At 34.6% G+C, this 16,073-nt stretch overlaps 9 non-coding genes across 9 annotated transcripts; all 9 read left to right on the top strand.

Moving 5' to 3' along the window:
* Window positions 1–9,969: 9,969 nt before the first annotated feature.
* On the top strand, window positions 9,970–10,041 carry Trnae-cuc (transfer RNA glutamic acid (anticodon CUC)). Its single transcript has one exon. It is a non-coding gene; the product is annotated as a tRNA-Glu (tRNA).
* Window positions 10,042–11,875: 1,834 nt separating this feature from the next.
* Trnae-cuc (transfer RNA glutamic acid (anticodon CUC)) lies at window positions 11,876–11,947 on the top strand. Its single transcript has one exon. It is a non-coding gene; the product is annotated as a tRNA-Glu (tRNA).
* A 397-nt stretch (window positions 11,948–12,344) lies between these two features.
* Trnae-cuc (transfer RNA glutamic acid (anticodon CUC)) lies at window positions 12,345–12,416 on the top strand. The gene has a single exon. It is a non-coding gene; the product is annotated as a tRNA-Glu (tRNA).
* Window positions 12,417–12,844: 428 nt separating this feature from the next.
* Trnae-cuc (transfer RNA glutamic acid (anticodon CUC)) lies at window positions 12,845–12,916 on the top strand. The gene has a single exon. It is a non-coding gene; the product is annotated as a tRNA-Glu (tRNA).
* Window positions 12,917–13,255: 339 nt separating this feature from the next.
* On the top strand, window positions 13,256–13,327 carry Trnae-cuc (transfer RNA glutamic acid (anticodon CUC)). Its single transcript has one exon. It is a non-coding gene; the product is annotated as a tRNA-Glu (tRNA).
* Window positions 13,328–13,686: 359 nt separating this feature from the next.
* Trnae-cuc (transfer RNA glutamic acid (anticodon CUC)) lies at window positions 13,687–13,758 on the top strand. Its single transcript has one exon. It is a non-coding gene; the product is annotated as a tRNA-Glu (tRNA).
* A 1,236-nt stretch (window positions 13,759–14,994) lies between these two features.
* Trnae-cuc (transfer RNA glutamic acid (anticodon CUC)) lies at window positions 14,995–15,066 on the top strand. The gene has a single exon. It is a non-coding gene; the product is annotated as a tRNA-Glu (tRNA).
* Window positions 15,067–15,633: 567 nt separating this feature from the next.
* Trnae-cuc (transfer RNA glutamic acid (anticodon CUC)) lies at window positions 15,634–15,705 on the top strand. The gene has a single exon. It is a non-coding gene; the product is annotated as a tRNA-Glu (tRNA).
* A 253-nt stretch (window positions 15,706–15,958) lies between these two features.
* Trnae-cuc (transfer RNA glutamic acid (anticodon CUC)) lies at window positions 15,959–16,030 on the top strand. Its single transcript has one exon. It is a non-coding gene; the product is annotated as a tRNA-Glu (tRNA).
* Window positions 16,031–16,073: the final 43 nt, after the last annotated feature.

Genomic DNA, 16,073 nt, shown 5'->3' with positions numbered 1-16,073 from the left:
TCGTTTTAATTTATCTATTTTGATTTTATATTAGGTTGGGGAAAAAGAAATCCATTATTTTTTGACAGATGGCTGTACTGATAGATTTCTCGTAAAGTATCGATCAAACAATTTTAGATGTATGCTCGTTGGAAGGGTGACATTTCGCAGTAAAAAAAACCAGTGAGCGGAGCAGTATAGTCGGACGGGGCCGACCATACGATACCCTACACAACTTCCATGAAAATCTAGCTTTCTGTGGTTCTATATTTTGAGATTGGACAATATTTCGCGATATTTCCACACTTTTGACTGGCTAGAAGTCAGCAAATGTTACTTATAATCAGTACAGCCCCTCTAATTACTTGTTAAGTGTAACTCCCGCATCCGAGTACCTACGACAATATAATTGGTATCAATTTAAATGTCAACCATTCCTCTTGGATATACTATCTACTTCTCAGGTATATGTCCTTCAGTGGTAAATATATACGTTGCAGAATACACATTTTGTCATTTTTCACACAAAAGTTAAGGTCCATTTCTTTACCAAAACAGGCATGCTAATTCTTTGGCCCGATCCCCTTCTCCATGCAAAAATTCGCCTTGTTTGGGCCATAATTGCGGCCTCTGCAGCGGCCAGGAAACCCAACAAAAATAAAGTTTTTGGTCCATTTCATCCCCTAAATATTAACCGATCTTTTCCAAAAACAATAGGGGTCTTCATTGGCCAGAACCCATCCTACATGCAAAATTTCGTGAATATTGGTCCATAACTGTGGCCTGTATCGTGTTTACAAATTATAATGGACAGACGGACGGACACACATGTCTAGATCGACTCAGCCAGTCGAGATATGACGATCGATATACTTAAGGGTGGGTCTAGGGCCAATGTTTCGCGGCGTTACAAACTTTTGGGGCTGCACAAAGCTATAATACCCTGACAACATAGTTGTGTAGGGTATAAATACTTTGTTGTTGTTGTTTTTTTTTTTTTTTTTTTTTTTTTTTTTTTTTGGTGCATTCAGTTGTGAGTGTTAAAACTGGAAGTGAACAAAGTTACAATTCGGTACATTTTACAGTTTTTCTTTGACAAAAGGCGAAAATCAAAGCCAAGCGGCTAAAATTGTAAATGCTGGTTATGGTTCCGATACTGTAACAGCAAATTATGTGCAATTTTCCGTTCAAGAATTGTTGATGTTAAAGATGACCCTAGCACAGGTAGGGCCGGTCGTCGAAAATGTCGATATTATCGAAGAAATGTCGTAAAATCTACAGGAGCTAAAAATCGACCATAACTGTTTTAAACCATTTACTGGATTTATTTTTCCCCAAACTAATATTTTCTTTTTTATCTTGTGGGGATTTTTACTTCTTGTTCTTGTTTTGCATCATTATAATAATCTAATACAATGTTAAACTTTCGGTTAAGCTTGTTGCTCGTATCATCGCTTATTTGTTATATCAAAATAGTTTGGAAAATACATATGAGAATTTTATAATATCAAAGCAGAAACAATGGAATGAAAAACTAGCCAAAACGAGTGAGTGGAGAGACCGTGATTGTAAACAAGAGAAACGGTAGACAATCAGCCGGTTGCAAAACCACCAAGATAGACATAGGACGATACCAAAACAAAACACACCCGACTAATGAATGGTATTGTTTTTTAGTAGTGTTGGCGGTTTATTTGGGATACCATTTGTATTTTGTTTTTGCAAAATAGTCAGGCTGAATCCCAGTTTGTTGTTTTTATAAAAAACAACTATTTATTAGTGGAGAATGTATGGCATTGTTTGCCGAGGGGTAAGACAGGGAAGACTATAGTTTCGGATCACGCCACTGATCCTCATCAGTTCCCTTAGTTTTTTGTTGGGATATTCTCCCCAGAAGCTATTGCTTCTATACAAAAAACCGTTCATACCCAAACGTCTTGTTTTTTCTTGGGATAATACATTTGTTTTTGTCAAAAGAGAGAGAGAGAGAATGTCAAAAGGGTTTCTTACGAAAATGTATATTTTATTCTAGTAGAAATCGGCTTTATTAGGAGAAGGGATTTCTTCTTTTCGTCTCCTGAAGGGTAATTTTTGGGTCCTTCGGTCTTGCATTTAAGGAAGACAAAAGAGTCTTTTTTTCAGAAAATATACTTCTTCTATAGAGGCACAGAAATGTTCCTTTTCAGTCCTTCTTTTCGATCTTTTTTAAAAGAACTGAATCGTCTTCTAAAGAAGACTTAAAATATGGTATCTTTAATGATCTTATATGGATCCTTTGGATTCTATTAAGAGGAGGGTTTTTTTCGAAAGAAAGTCAGAGTGTCTGCTTCTAACGTAGGCCAGAGAGCCTTTTTCGCTTGTAGGCAAACATTCGAACCATATAGGATTGTTGTTTACTCACATAGGCCAAGATCAATGACATTTAAACCGAGGTCAATTACCTTTTTTACGGGGTCACTGACTATTAATCCGGATTGGACCATAAGCCGGAGTCAATGACTTTTTACACAGGGTCAATAAATTTTAATACGGATTAAGCCTTAATCCGAGCCTCACAATAAAAATGTCTCTTATTTTGTATAGAAAAATAATATATATATAATATATATACAGTGGTGGTCACAGAATTAAAACATTTACTGTGATAAACATTTTTTTGATCTGCCCTCGATTCGTTTGAAGTATTTTTCAAAATTTTTTAATTCAGAACACTTCGATATACTGCACTTAAGAGATTTAGCGCGAAAATAGAAAATGATTGCATGCAATTTTTCCATAAATATAGGTTTTTATGAAAATACATCGACTTTGAAGTGGCCATATAATTAAAACATTGTGTGATTTTGTACTTTACTATTTTCTATAATAAGGGTGTTTTCTGAATGTTAGGTGTACTGTACACATTTTTGGCAATTTTGATAGATTTTACAATTTTTTTTTCAGAAATTTGTATCTGTAAATGATTCTATCAGTGTTCAGTTTACATAATTTAACTAAATTAAAGAGCTTTTTTTAAAAATATTTTCAAAAAAATGCAGTAAAGTAAAAAATCACACAATGTTTTAATTATATGGCCACTTCAAAGTCGATGTATTTTCATAAAAATCGTTATTAATGGAAAAATTGCATGCAATCATTTTCTATTTTCACACTAAATCTCTTAAGTGCAGTATATCAAAGTGTTCTGAATTAAAAAAAATTCAAAAATACTTCAAACGAATCGAGGGCTGATCAAAAAATGTTTACCACAGTAAATGTTTTAATTCTGTGACCACCACTGTATATATAGACACTATGGGTTTCGAAAGAAACCCATAGTGTCTACTTCTAAACAAGACTAGATAGTCTGCTTCTTAAACCAGCCCCCTTATTTGAGTACCCTTTGGTGCCTCTTTGTTCTAACGAAAACCAGGGAGTCTTATTTTCAAAAAAAAACATAGTTATTTTTTTAAGAAACCCACAAATATTTCTTTTACAGCCTTTTTCGTCCACTTTTTAAAAGAACCCAGAAGGTCTTCTGTAGGAGACTAAAAGGGTTGGTTTCATTAGGAGATCATAGAATCTTCTAATAAAATCTATGTGGACTCTATTAAGGGAACCCCGCCCATCCTCGATTTTTTATTTTTAAGATTTTAAATGGGCTGGTAAATGAATACCAATGCTTGTTAAGGTTTGTAACTTTGCACATATATAATTGAAGATTTAAAAGAGAAGAAAAATAATTTACAAAAAAATTTTGTTGTTGTTGTTTTTTGTGATCAAAGAAATGTCCTTTTGATGGCGGAACTTTGAATTTTTTTTTTTTTTTTTTTTTTTTTTTGGAAAATCGCCTATTTTTTACCACAAACTAAGTGAAAAAATAAGGAAGTTCTTCACCGATTGGCTTTATCAAAGTTCATACGAGAGCTTACACCCCCAGAGAAACGTGTCAAAATTTGGAACCGATTGGATTATTAGTTTCTGAGTTATCGTTCCCGTCATTCGCAAAAGAGTAAACGCGTTTAAAGTTTGAGAAGCCCTTTAGCCTTCACTTGATGCTGACACAATAAATCGGCTATATATTCAAGGGTTCTTGAGATTTTCACTTGAAATTTTGTAGGGACATTCTTGAATTAGTGTAGATTCGAATTAAATCAAAAACAATTTTGACCCCGAGAATGGGAGGGTCCCCTTAAATGAGAATATGTTCTTTCGAAAGGAAATCACAGCACCAGCTTCTAAGGTAGACCAGATAGTGTATTTGTCGAACAAAATTAAAACCAAACCACAACGTAAGGCCAGATGTTATTCATATAGAAGAATATGAGGTGTTCTTCTCTTGAGAGACGAGAGGATCTTGTCCAAAGAATGCCAAAGAGATTTTAATTGTTGTGTATATAAAATACTAAAGATTTAGAAGACAACCCTCCAGTGTCATAAAGAAAGAAGTCTTAAGTCTTCTATAGAGGTTCCTTTAGATTTTGTTTGTTTTTAGGGAAGACTAGAGAGTATACTTCTTAAAAAAAAACATAACGCCTTCTTCTAAAACAGCTCTTTTCATTCCTTTTTTAAAGAGTATCTTCTATAGAAAATCAAAGGGTCGGTTTCTATAGGAGACCAGAGGGTCTTCTAATATAAAACTATTAAATAAGGTGTATTTAAGAATAAGAGGTGTTCTTCTTTGAGAGACTAGGGTGTTTTTTCTTTTAATAAAAACATATTATCCGCTTCTAAGGTGGACCAGAGTGTTTATTTCGCTTGAAGACGATATTTAATCTGTATTAACCCGCAATCCGAGCTAATTTAATAGCTAAATACCAAAAATATTTTACTTACATTTCCATAGCTGCGCAATGTTGACGGGCTTAAATTGAAGAGACGATTCAAATGGTTTGATGGCGATGCCGAGCTGGTCGATGGTGACATGGATGAGGCGATTTCTGCAAATATTGGTGAATGGTCTAAAAGAAAGAAAGAAATATTGAAACTAAATTTAGGTGTTGATCGGGGACTCAAGGAAAACTGCTAATAAAATAATAATTAAATGTCTTGTGGGGGGAGGTACAAAAGAAGTCAACCAATATTTTCCATTTCGAACATGATTTGTGCAGAATTTAAATTAGAAAAAGTACCTATCTCGCTCTGATATGAACAAGGATTATTGACATCGCTCGAAAATTAGCAAAATGGCGGAAAATTATTTTTTGTAGAATCAGCTATTTTCGAGCAAAAACCAAGCTGGAAAATAGGAAAGATCTTGACCAATTGGATTTGTCTTAGTTCGTACGAAAGCTATGTACATAGGTCCAGAATAACGTATTAAAATTTAGAACCGATTGGATTAATAGTTTTACAGTTACCTTGCCCGCCAAGAAATATTACGAAATGCTAAGTTCAGATGAAATCGGTTACCCTCTTCCAGAGCTATTGTGCGCAACAATTAGACCGACGGGCAGGTGGTCGGATATTATTTGAAATCGACACCAAATTGTGGTAAAAGCATTTGGGGTCCAAGTAAACTAAAACCGATATTTCGATGATACCTCTTTAGCCATATCTGGGCCAATGGTATAAAAAATGTAGAATATGAATTTATTTTTTTTTTTTCAAAACTTACCTCCTACAGCTGGCGACGACATATCCTTGGCAAATGCAAAGAAATCGTTGTTGTTGGTGTTGCACAAATCCGTCGAATTCAAAGTTATGCTGGGATTTCGTACTCGTAAAAATTGCCCGCTGTTGGCAGTGGAAGGTGTGGCCGTGGTCACAGTGCAGCTATTGGCATTAGGCAAATTATTTGATTCCAGTGGTGAAGCTGACTTGGGTATTTGAGAATACGTATTTGAGGAGACGGAGGCAGGTGATGGCACATGTGACATTACTTGTGGCGTGGTGCTGGCTCCCGTTGTGTTACGTTTCAATATGGGAGCCGGTGGCAGTTGCGATGGCGACGAATGACGAAATTGTGAAATGCCACCACCACCACCAACCGTGTTATTTGCATACGACAGGTCACCCTGTTGTTTGGGTATGGCCAAACGTAAAGTCTGACGGGCAGCTAGCCTACGTGCAGGCGCAAATTTATTATTTTGTTGTGTGGCCTGTGCGGTGGTGGTGTGTGTGGTTGGACTGCTGTTGATGGTGTTCGAACTCGAACTCATTGTTTGCTGTTGTGTCGTCATACATGTTTGATTGGAATTCACGAGACCGGTATGGTGCTGCTGTTGTTCATGATTATTATTGTTGTAATTATGGGGAATTTGGTTGTTGATGTTGTTGTTTGTGGTCGCCGGCATTTTTGAGGTGTATGATTGTTGTTGCGGTTGCTGCTGTTGTTGTTGTGTGTGGTTGTGAAGATAATGATGATGTTGTTGCTGGTGGTGATGATGAGGATGATGATTACCCAGTTGAGGGTTGCTAATTAAATGTGAAGAGTTCATTATTTCGTTTCGTCCTCTCGGAGCGCAGATAATTAAGAATTCTCTTGCTTAATTTTTGAGAGATTCTTTTGAGATAGATTTTTAAAAATAATTTTTGTTGACGATTCTCTTGATTTGTTGTTATTTAGCAAACACGTTTTGCGCGGCACGTACATAGGGTGTTGTTATTGTTGTTTTTATATATATTATTTATATAATTTCTTAGGTGGTGCTATCGATTTTTTTATTCTGCTTACAATCGATGTAAAATCTGTTCAATAATATGTAGAATCGTTTGTAACACATTTACCCAGGTCAGTTATTTTATTATTGTTCATTTGAAAATGTGTGTCACATCTGTAATGAGAATTAAAAATAAGTATTATTATTTGTATATTTTTAAATAAAATCAGATCAAATTAATATTTATAAAGGAAGAAGAGAATTATTATTTAAAAACTTGAAAATCATGAATAGACCACAAGGTATTTTCAGAGAACAATAAGAGTCATTCTATTAAAAATTCCAAGAGGTCGGTTTCTTTAGGAGATCAGAAGGTCTTCTAATAAGGACCCTGTGGATTCTATTAAAAGAGGAGCGTTTTTTTTCGAAAGACCAGAGTGTATGCTTCTACGATAGACCAGCGAGACTGTTTCTCGATCAAAAGCAACAAGTCTTCTATAGAAACACAGAAAACTTCGCGAATAAACCAGAGTGTTATCTTCTATGGAAGGTCTCAAGTCCATTATCCCCTCTTTTTAATGTACCCAGAGGGTCAGAAAAGTAAGGCATCGGCTTCATTAGAGGACCAGAGTGTCATCTTCTAAAGAAAGCAACAATTCATTAGCCCCTGTTGCCCAGATGGTCTTATGTAGATGATTAGAGGATCGGCTTCATTGGAGGACCAAAGTCTTCTTCTATAGAAGACCACCATTTAAAACTATCCAAGGGGTCTTCTAGGGAAGACTATACGAGTATGGTCAACTTCATTAGAGGGCCAGAACATCCAGTCTTTTATAGAGACCCCTTAGGATTATTTTTGCTTCTAAAAAGAGTCTAGAGTCCTCTTCAGATGTCCAGAAATGTTCGTTTTTTAGCACTTTTTAGTCCCCCTTTTTAACAAACATAGATAATCTTCTGTAGCAGAGTAAAGGGTTGGTTTCTTTAGGCGACCATTGGGACATCTATTAATGGAACACAACATTGCATATATATTTGAATGGGCATGATAACTCCTCACTGGAACATCGGAATCCGGAAATTCCAAGTGTGTTAGAAAGAGTACATGTCAGGCTCTCGTATGAACTAGGATTGACAAAATGGCGGAACTTTGAATTCTATTTTTTTTTAAATCGCCTATTTTTGACCACAATAACAATAACAATAATTTTCAATAACAATTTCAAAATCTGTCCTAGCCTGATTTATACATTTTCTATGCACTCAAACCATAGAAAAACAATTTCCTTCCATAGAAAAACAATGGGTCCAGATGGGCCCATTTTATACTATTGAAGGCAAGGAAGTCTTATTAAATGGCAGATCAGATAGTATTTTTCTGTAGAAAACTAAAGGTTCTTCATCTACAGAAGATCAAAGGGTTCTTCACAGAAAACGAACGGGTTTCTTCTATAGAATATCATTGGATCCAGAGAGACTTATTCAATGGAAGAACAAGGAATCTTCTTATATAGAAGATCAGAGGATCTTATTTTCAATGTATAATTTAGCATAATTTATTGACTATTTCATGAGCTCAATTCAGTTAAATCCTTCCGATTGAGGCACCTCCGAAGAATAGTTTTTGAAAGTTCCAAAAGCATCTTCTGGCGTCCAAGAAACGTTGACAACGCATTATTTTCTTGATATGAGTTTATAGAATAAAGTCATTGGGTGCCATGTTAGGACTTTACGACAGATGAACCATTATTCCATGTTTTGGATGGCGAAAATGGATCTGTTTTGAGCCTCTGAACTCGCACTGTATAGTAGGTATACCAAAGTCCCAATACTCAAGGTCTTTTTTTGTCTCCAATGAATACCCAGAAAAAATGTTTCTTAGATCTGCAATTTTGACCCATTTTTCCTAATATGGAAAATTAAAACAACAAAAAGTTCAATTGTTTAATTTGCCACATTTGGCTATGAACGATGTCTGCGATATTCTGACGGCCAAAAAAGATTTAATCATCAACCGAACGAACAAAAACCGGCAACGTATTGTCATCGTCGTCGTTTATCTGGCCAAAACGCCATGGCCATGAATGACACGAAACGATGCTGTTGCATTTCAGTGATTTGTTTCCCATTTTTGCCGGTATCTGAAGTGAGGTGTGTTAACTTGATGTTCATTAATTTTTTTTTCTGAGGGAACCAACCGACAACAGAGTAAATGGAAGACAAAAGAAAATCGCCGCAGTTTTGTTATTCGTATGAAAGGTGGTGATGATGTAAAATTAAATGCCCAACAAAATAAAAAAACATAGTCAGTATTTTGTTTTTTTTTTTTTTGTTTTTTCGCTCGAAGTGGTATTATTCATCGACTCAATGAACTTGGCAGTAATTTCGATGCATTAAAAACAAAAACAATAAAAAAAATAAAAATGTTGGCGATGATGATGTGGATAATATAAGAAATGTCAGAAAAGTCATTCATTAAATCGGACAGTGGTCACAACAGAATGCACACGACTGAGGGGCAATTCCATGGTGCCTGAAAGGATTCACGAAATTTACTATAAACAGGTCTAAAAGGAGGAGCCTGAAGAGAAAGTCTAAGATCTTGATCTAAAATCTCGAACTGAACAACTTAAATATGGATGGAACAAATGAAAATAATAGATTTTCAGTACCCGTACATTTCATCGATAACTGGAATGTTGGGTCAAGACCTCTTAAATATATAAGGTTAATATTAACAAATCTTCAGACTACAATAAAGCGTGTACCACCTTCGGTTTGGTCCAAAGTCTTCAAGTTCATAATTCGACTAGTCTGAAGATTTTTTTTAATATTAACCCTATATATTAAAGAGGTCTTGACCCAACATTTCTGTTATCGGTCATATACTGAAAATCTATTATTTTCATTTGTTCCATCCATATATGCATAAGTTGTTCAGTTCGAGAGAACTTTTCATTCTAGCCAAATTGCGACTTTCCATCAAAATCAAATGGAATATCCCCCCATTAGCAACAAAAAAGAATCAATACCGCATTTTTTTTCGTGTGTGGGAGTTTTACGTGGCAAATTTCGTTGTTGTTGTTTTTTAGTATTTTTTATACAATTGATTTACGACTGCCAATCTGATAGTGGTTTCATGAATTACCTTATATGCCACAGGTATTTTTTTGTCAATTTGTTTTCGTTGCTTGTATTTTTCTTAATATGAGTGCTTTTCATGATCACTTAAGGTTTGCAGTTTCGTTGTGCGGTGTGGTATGGTGCTATTTATTTATATAATGGAAAAACAAGACTATTTATATAATGGAAAAACAAGACAGCTCCACATTTTGTGGTAGCTCCATGAAATCAAATTATGTTGTGTGGATATGAAGTTGGATACCACACATTGATGGAAAAGCGGCAACAATCCCGTATTGTCTAGTGGTTAGGATATCCGGCTCTCACCCGGAAGGCCCGGGTTCGATTCCCGGTACGGGAAATAAATATTTTGAATAACAAAATACTGGACGCCGTTTTATTGCAGAAGGACGCTTTTTTCGTGTCTCCAAAGAAAATTCGGCATTTAACTGCAAAAAAATGAGATTTTATATTGATATTCAAAACAATATTTATTTCATAATACACCTAAGTCTGTTTTTACACGGCAGATGGGTTCCAGAAGAAGCTGTGTAAAAAAAACCGTGTAAAAAAGGGAATTCCCCTAAATTAGTGCTATTCACATTTGCTTTGACCACTAAAAATTGTTTGTACGCGCTAAAGGGGAATTCACTTAAATCTTTAAGCTAGTGTTCGCAAACTATCGATGGTTTCAGATTTTTTCTTTCATAAATACTTTTTTGTGATATGAACATACTTCGCAAAATTAAATTTGACAAAAAAAAATTAAGTACATAAAATTTCAAATCGTGCTAAATGAAAAAAAAATCGTGAAAAAAATTAAAAATACTCAGTTTTAAAAAAAAAAACTTTCAATTTTCAAAACCGTGTACAAAAAGACCGTGTAAAAGCAGGTGTACACATCAAACTTCGACAATAAAAATCATTAATCATCTCTCTATACCACAATCAATTCACCGTAACTTACGATCAAGCGACATTTTTCGAAAAAATAAGGTTCAATGACTCCACTGGACCATAAGCCGAACCAGGCACACATTGAAGGAGACATAATATGAATTGTTGGATTTCGGACAACCAAATGCCAAAATTTTATCTATTGACGTTTGCACCGATGTGAAACTATCATCGTCATTTCGAAATCATCTAAATGAAGAAGACCTTCACGAAGGACTTAAATACACAATATAGTTCCGTTCCAGAACCTAAAAGAATCTATTCATTTTACATGTTTTGCAACTTTTTACTCGAAAACCGTTCCTCAACCAACAAAACTGGTAAAACATTGAATCAAATTTAAGAGAGCACAAAACAAAATGGCTTTCTCTTTGTAAACTTCTTACTCGAGAAATTTGGCCGAGTAAAAATGGTAAACAGGAATGCCTGATTGCTGATTGGCTATTATGTTGATTTTGAAGTATTGCCATCTAATTTTGGCATATTTACTAGATTTGCGTTCCCGAACTTTTCAAATTATTTTGTACTCTGAGAGCAATTTTGAAATGTTTCCCTTTTACTAGATTTACTATTAAAAAAGTACTGGAACAAACCATATATTTGTTTGATCTATATAGACAACATGAATTTACAGATCTTCTATTTGTGGACTACTATAGGTTGAAGATCTCATATTGACATTCTAAGGTATTCTAAGATGTATTTCTTTCTAAAACAATAAAATAAAGAGAAATTAATTACGGACCCTCAGCTTGACCCTAAATAGAGATTGACCAAAAAAATATGTTTGTTAAGGTTAAGGAAACTAGTATTCAATGTATCATACTCTCATGGTTCCTCCTATGACCCATGAATAATTGAACTCTTGATTTCGGTTTGATTTAGAATTTATATACGAAGACCTATTGTGGATATTCTTAGGCAGGAGATACCTACAGAAAAGCCAATTATAGACTCCTACAAACAAAAGACCAGGACTTCTGTAGATAGAAGACATTTTACAGGTATTCTGGGTTCAAAACGTATATGAACTGAATACATTTAAAAGCCCTTCTATTGTCTGGTGACTTCCTACTGACCATCACTAATTTCATAGAAGAACTATAGCGAGAACTTTTAGAGGAATAATACATGTCTAATTGATGCGGCTTTTACAGACTCCAGAATAGTTTGAAAATTTATTACATTTTTAAAATACAAATAAACACTTAAATTAATTTTGCCACGTGTGTTAATTATCCCGTATTGTCTAGTGGTTAGGATATCCGGCTCTCACCCGGAAGGCCCGGGTTCGATTCCCGGTACGGGAAATCTTTTTTCAATCCAAATTTGACAAATGTTTAGGATGGTTCTTCGATCAATAGGGGAGTATTTTACAAATGCTGCACCAAAACATGCTTTAAATTTTAGTAAAAATGGATTTCGTAAAAAAAATTTTTCAGGATATATTTGAGAGATCATTTGGAGTATAATTTATAAAACGTTTACATTTTATTCCGTATTGTCTAGTGGTTAGGATAATCGATTTTCATAAATATTTGAGAGATTATTTGGAGTATAATTGATAAAACATTTACATTTTATTCCGTATTGTCTAGTGGTTAGGATAATCGATTTTCACCAAATAATCCTGTATTTTAAAAGAAAAAGTGATTTATTATCTCAAAATTTATAGTTTAAATTACTGTTCATACCTCTGAATCCTTATCCCGTATTGTCTAGTGGTTAGGATATCCGGCTCTCACCCGGAAGGCCCGGGTTCGATTCCCGGTACGGGAAAGTTTTTGTAAAATTATGAATAAATTTAAATATATATCCGACTGAAGAGGTACACACACTCACTCAGGTAATGCAGCTACAATTTGTGTGGGCTGGTGAGCTTCTTGAACAATTTCCAAAATATCGGTAAAAGAAAAATTATATAAATTGTGGGCATTAGGAGGGGGGGATAGTTGCTCATACGTGGGAACTGGTTCCCGTTTTTATAAACTCGTCCTCTTAGTTTTATTTTTTTAACTTATTTCGTGCAGAAGTTTCTCAGTTACCTTCCGAGCACAGAGGGAAAGTATGGTACAAATATCTAAATCTATATACCAGTGGTTTGTAATTAATTAATAGTAAAAGCAGTTTTCCAATGGAGAAAATATAATTTTACATTTCATAAAAAATTATAAATTATATTAACATTAGTAACTTCTAAGTCTTTATCCCGTATTGTCTAGTGGTTAGGATATCCGGCTCTCACCCGGAAGGCCCGGGTTCGATTCCCGGTACGGGAAAGTTTTTGTAAATTGATAAGGGATCTAAAAATGTATTGGAAATTTTCTAAAATATTAGTAAATAGAAATTGTAAATGTCCATGGACCCGCCGAATGAATATATCTTGTACATATATAGCAAGAAACTAGTATTCAATGTATCACGCCCTCATGTATCCCTCTATGACCCATGAATAATTGAACTCTTGATTTATTTTAGAATTTATTTATCTTTTCTATTTTGATTCTAAAAAATTCCCAGTGGTTACGATATCTTATTCTACTTCTACAGTTCATCCCGGGTATATTTTGTTTTAGGTTTATTCGTTTATATTAATGTTAGCGTCCATATGATTTTTATCCCGTATTGTCTAGTGGTTAGGATATCCGGCTCTCACCCGGAAGGCCCGGGTTCGATTCCCGGTACGGGAAAGTTTTTGTAAAACCTTGAATGATATTAAAAGTTCTATTGGAGATTTTCTGAAATATATATAAGATAATATATAGACTCGGACCTGAAAAAAAATGTTTATAAAAATGAATGTAAGAAATCAGTACGCATTTAATGTGTATCGCACTCCTGATTTCTGCCTAGAATAATTGAACTATACTTGTAGTGGCTTGGATTTGTTCAGAATTTATTTCCTATTTTGATTTTAAATTGAAATTAGGATCTAGAAACTTTGTCCGTAATATTTACGATATTTGATTCTACTACTTTAATTCATTCGTGATATATATTTTTTAATATTAAATAGTTTATATTAATGTCAGCGTCTATGAGATTTTTATCCCGTATTGTCTAGTGGTTAGGATATCCGGCTCTCACCCGGAAGGCCCGGGTTCGATTCCCGGTACGGGAAAATTTTTTAAAATTATGAATATTATTGAAATTCAAAATAGATTTGCTAATGGCTGTTCTGTGTTATTGTTATCCTGATTGCTACTACACATATCCTAATCCTTCAAACATTTATGTCATTGTTGCATGTAATTGATAGTAGGGGAGACTGGGGCACCTTCGGCACTATATCTCAGTACTTATTCAACATATATAACAACTTTATGGCTGATTATTGTCCTCGGACACTTAATTATAAAAATAGTACCAAAAAGATATAAAAAAATAGTATTAGTTAAAAAATTTTACAGTTTTGTAAAAAAGTCAAATTCGCCGAATGTGCCCCAACCCGGGGTAGCTTCGGCATTTGATGGGGCACATTCGGCACCATAGTCATAGCCGGGTAATTGTCATCGCTATCAGTCTGGTTGAAATTCTGATCCTCTAAAGGCTCTATTTGGCTTTAATACGCCACACAATGTTTGAATTATAGGACTTTATTTTCTAGCGGCGGACGTTTACATCTCAAGTTCGCACACACTATCAGAAATAGGGGTTTTCTATCGCATTTTCGTCAATACAAGCACGTTTGATCTTATATATGCAATTTCGAGCCATATTAAAGGATTAGTTTTAAAGACAAACTCAAAAACATTTTAAGGAAACAATATTGCACAATCTGTATATGGCCGAATGTGCCCCACTTTAAAATGCCGAATGTACCCCGAATGTACTTTTTATAGTTTTTTTTCATTTTTTCGATCAGTTTTGTAAAAACATTATATTTTTAAATATTTCTATAATAATACACGTCGTAGTTAACCACTTTTTAATAATATTGTCTTAAAAATTTAAAAAGTTTTATACACGAAATACTTACGAAATGGAATTGAAATATTACAGAAACATCTATAAAAATACAAAAACCCATATATCTAAATAAGCTTATTAGCTAGAATTTTCAAACTTTGTGTCAGTTATTTATTTCGATATTCGATACATATGTATGGAAACTAGTGATGTACGGTGAGAGCTTCATATCCAAAACGCGATTGCCGAAGGTGCCCCGATGCCGAAGGTGCCCCAGTCTCCCCTATATTAGGAAGAATTGAAGGGATATTTCATTGACTCCAAAAAAATTTAAACTTTTTTCAATGAAAACGATTGTGGTCCTAAGTCTCTCTATATATAGCCTCTTCCTTGCATCTGTTTAGTAAATCAGATGCGGAAGTACAAAATTTCAGAACCATAATAAGTATCCCGTATTGTCTAGTGGTTAGGATATCCGGCTCTCACCCGGAAGGCCCGGGTTCGATTCCCGGTACGGGAAAGTTTTTGCCAATTTTTAAAAATATATAAAGAATCGTTTGAAATTGAAAACGTCAATTTAAGTATGTGACAGCGCCTATGTATTACAAAGCTTGGATCACTGCTAGGTTATTAAACAATTGTTTTAGAAAACAATCTTGATATGGTATCATGCAGGCAGAGCAAAATATATGAAAAAAATCAGAGACGAAGTTTCTGCATCAGCTATGAAAAATGTCGATTTACGTCCCCATTTTTCAGTCTCAATAAAGACGTAAATCGAGGGAATACTATATAATAAAAGTCCTAAAAATATTTGTTAAAGACCACGAGAAATATGCACACAATATCGATATGAATAAATATAAGTTGATTTGTGGAGAACTGTGTAGGTGTCTGAAAAGTAATTTTTCCATGGGATCTCAGCGACTACTTTCGTAAAAAAATTCGCTATTTTCTATTACTTCGAATATATGGGACTCATCCGAATACGTGAAAATATATTTTATTTATGTATTAAAATTTCCTTATTTCTTTCTATTCACTAATTTTATCAAATTTAAACAGATTTTGCCCCACATGTTAAGTATCCCGTATTGTCTAGTGGTTAGGATATCCGGCTCTCACCCGGAAGGCCCGGGTTCGATTCCCGGTACGGGAAAGTTTTTGCAAAATCATAAATAAGTAGCAAAAATTAGAATCAGGAGTAGGAGAGGGAGGGGGGTCAAAAAATGTCGCCGGTTCCTTGTCCGTGGTTATAAGCGAATTAGACTGTACATCGATTATTGTTTTTTTTATTCCGTATTGTCTAGCGGTTAGGGTACGGGAAAAGATCATATATGTTTTTATGAATATGCAATTTTTATTTTAATTTTGTGTGGTATAAATAATTTTTGACACATCTACAGTTCTTATCCCGTATTGTCTAGTGGTTAGGATATCCGGCTCTCACCCGGAAGGCCCGGGTTCGATTCCCGGTACGGGAAAATATTTTGAAAAAAAAAAATATAAATAGGGGAGAGGGGGGCA

This window comes from Musca vetustissima, unplaced genomic scaffold (assembly GCF_032173495.1).
Source record: "Musca vetustissima isolate MV318-11 ecotype Yass unplaced genomic scaffold, APGP_CSIRO_Mvet_v1 utg21612, whole genome shotgun sequence".
NCBI classification, from domain to species: Eukaryota; Metazoa; Arthropoda; class Insecta; order Diptera; family Muscidae; genus Musca; species Musca vetustissima.
This window is presented reverse-complemented; position numbering and strand designations above follow the sequence as displayed.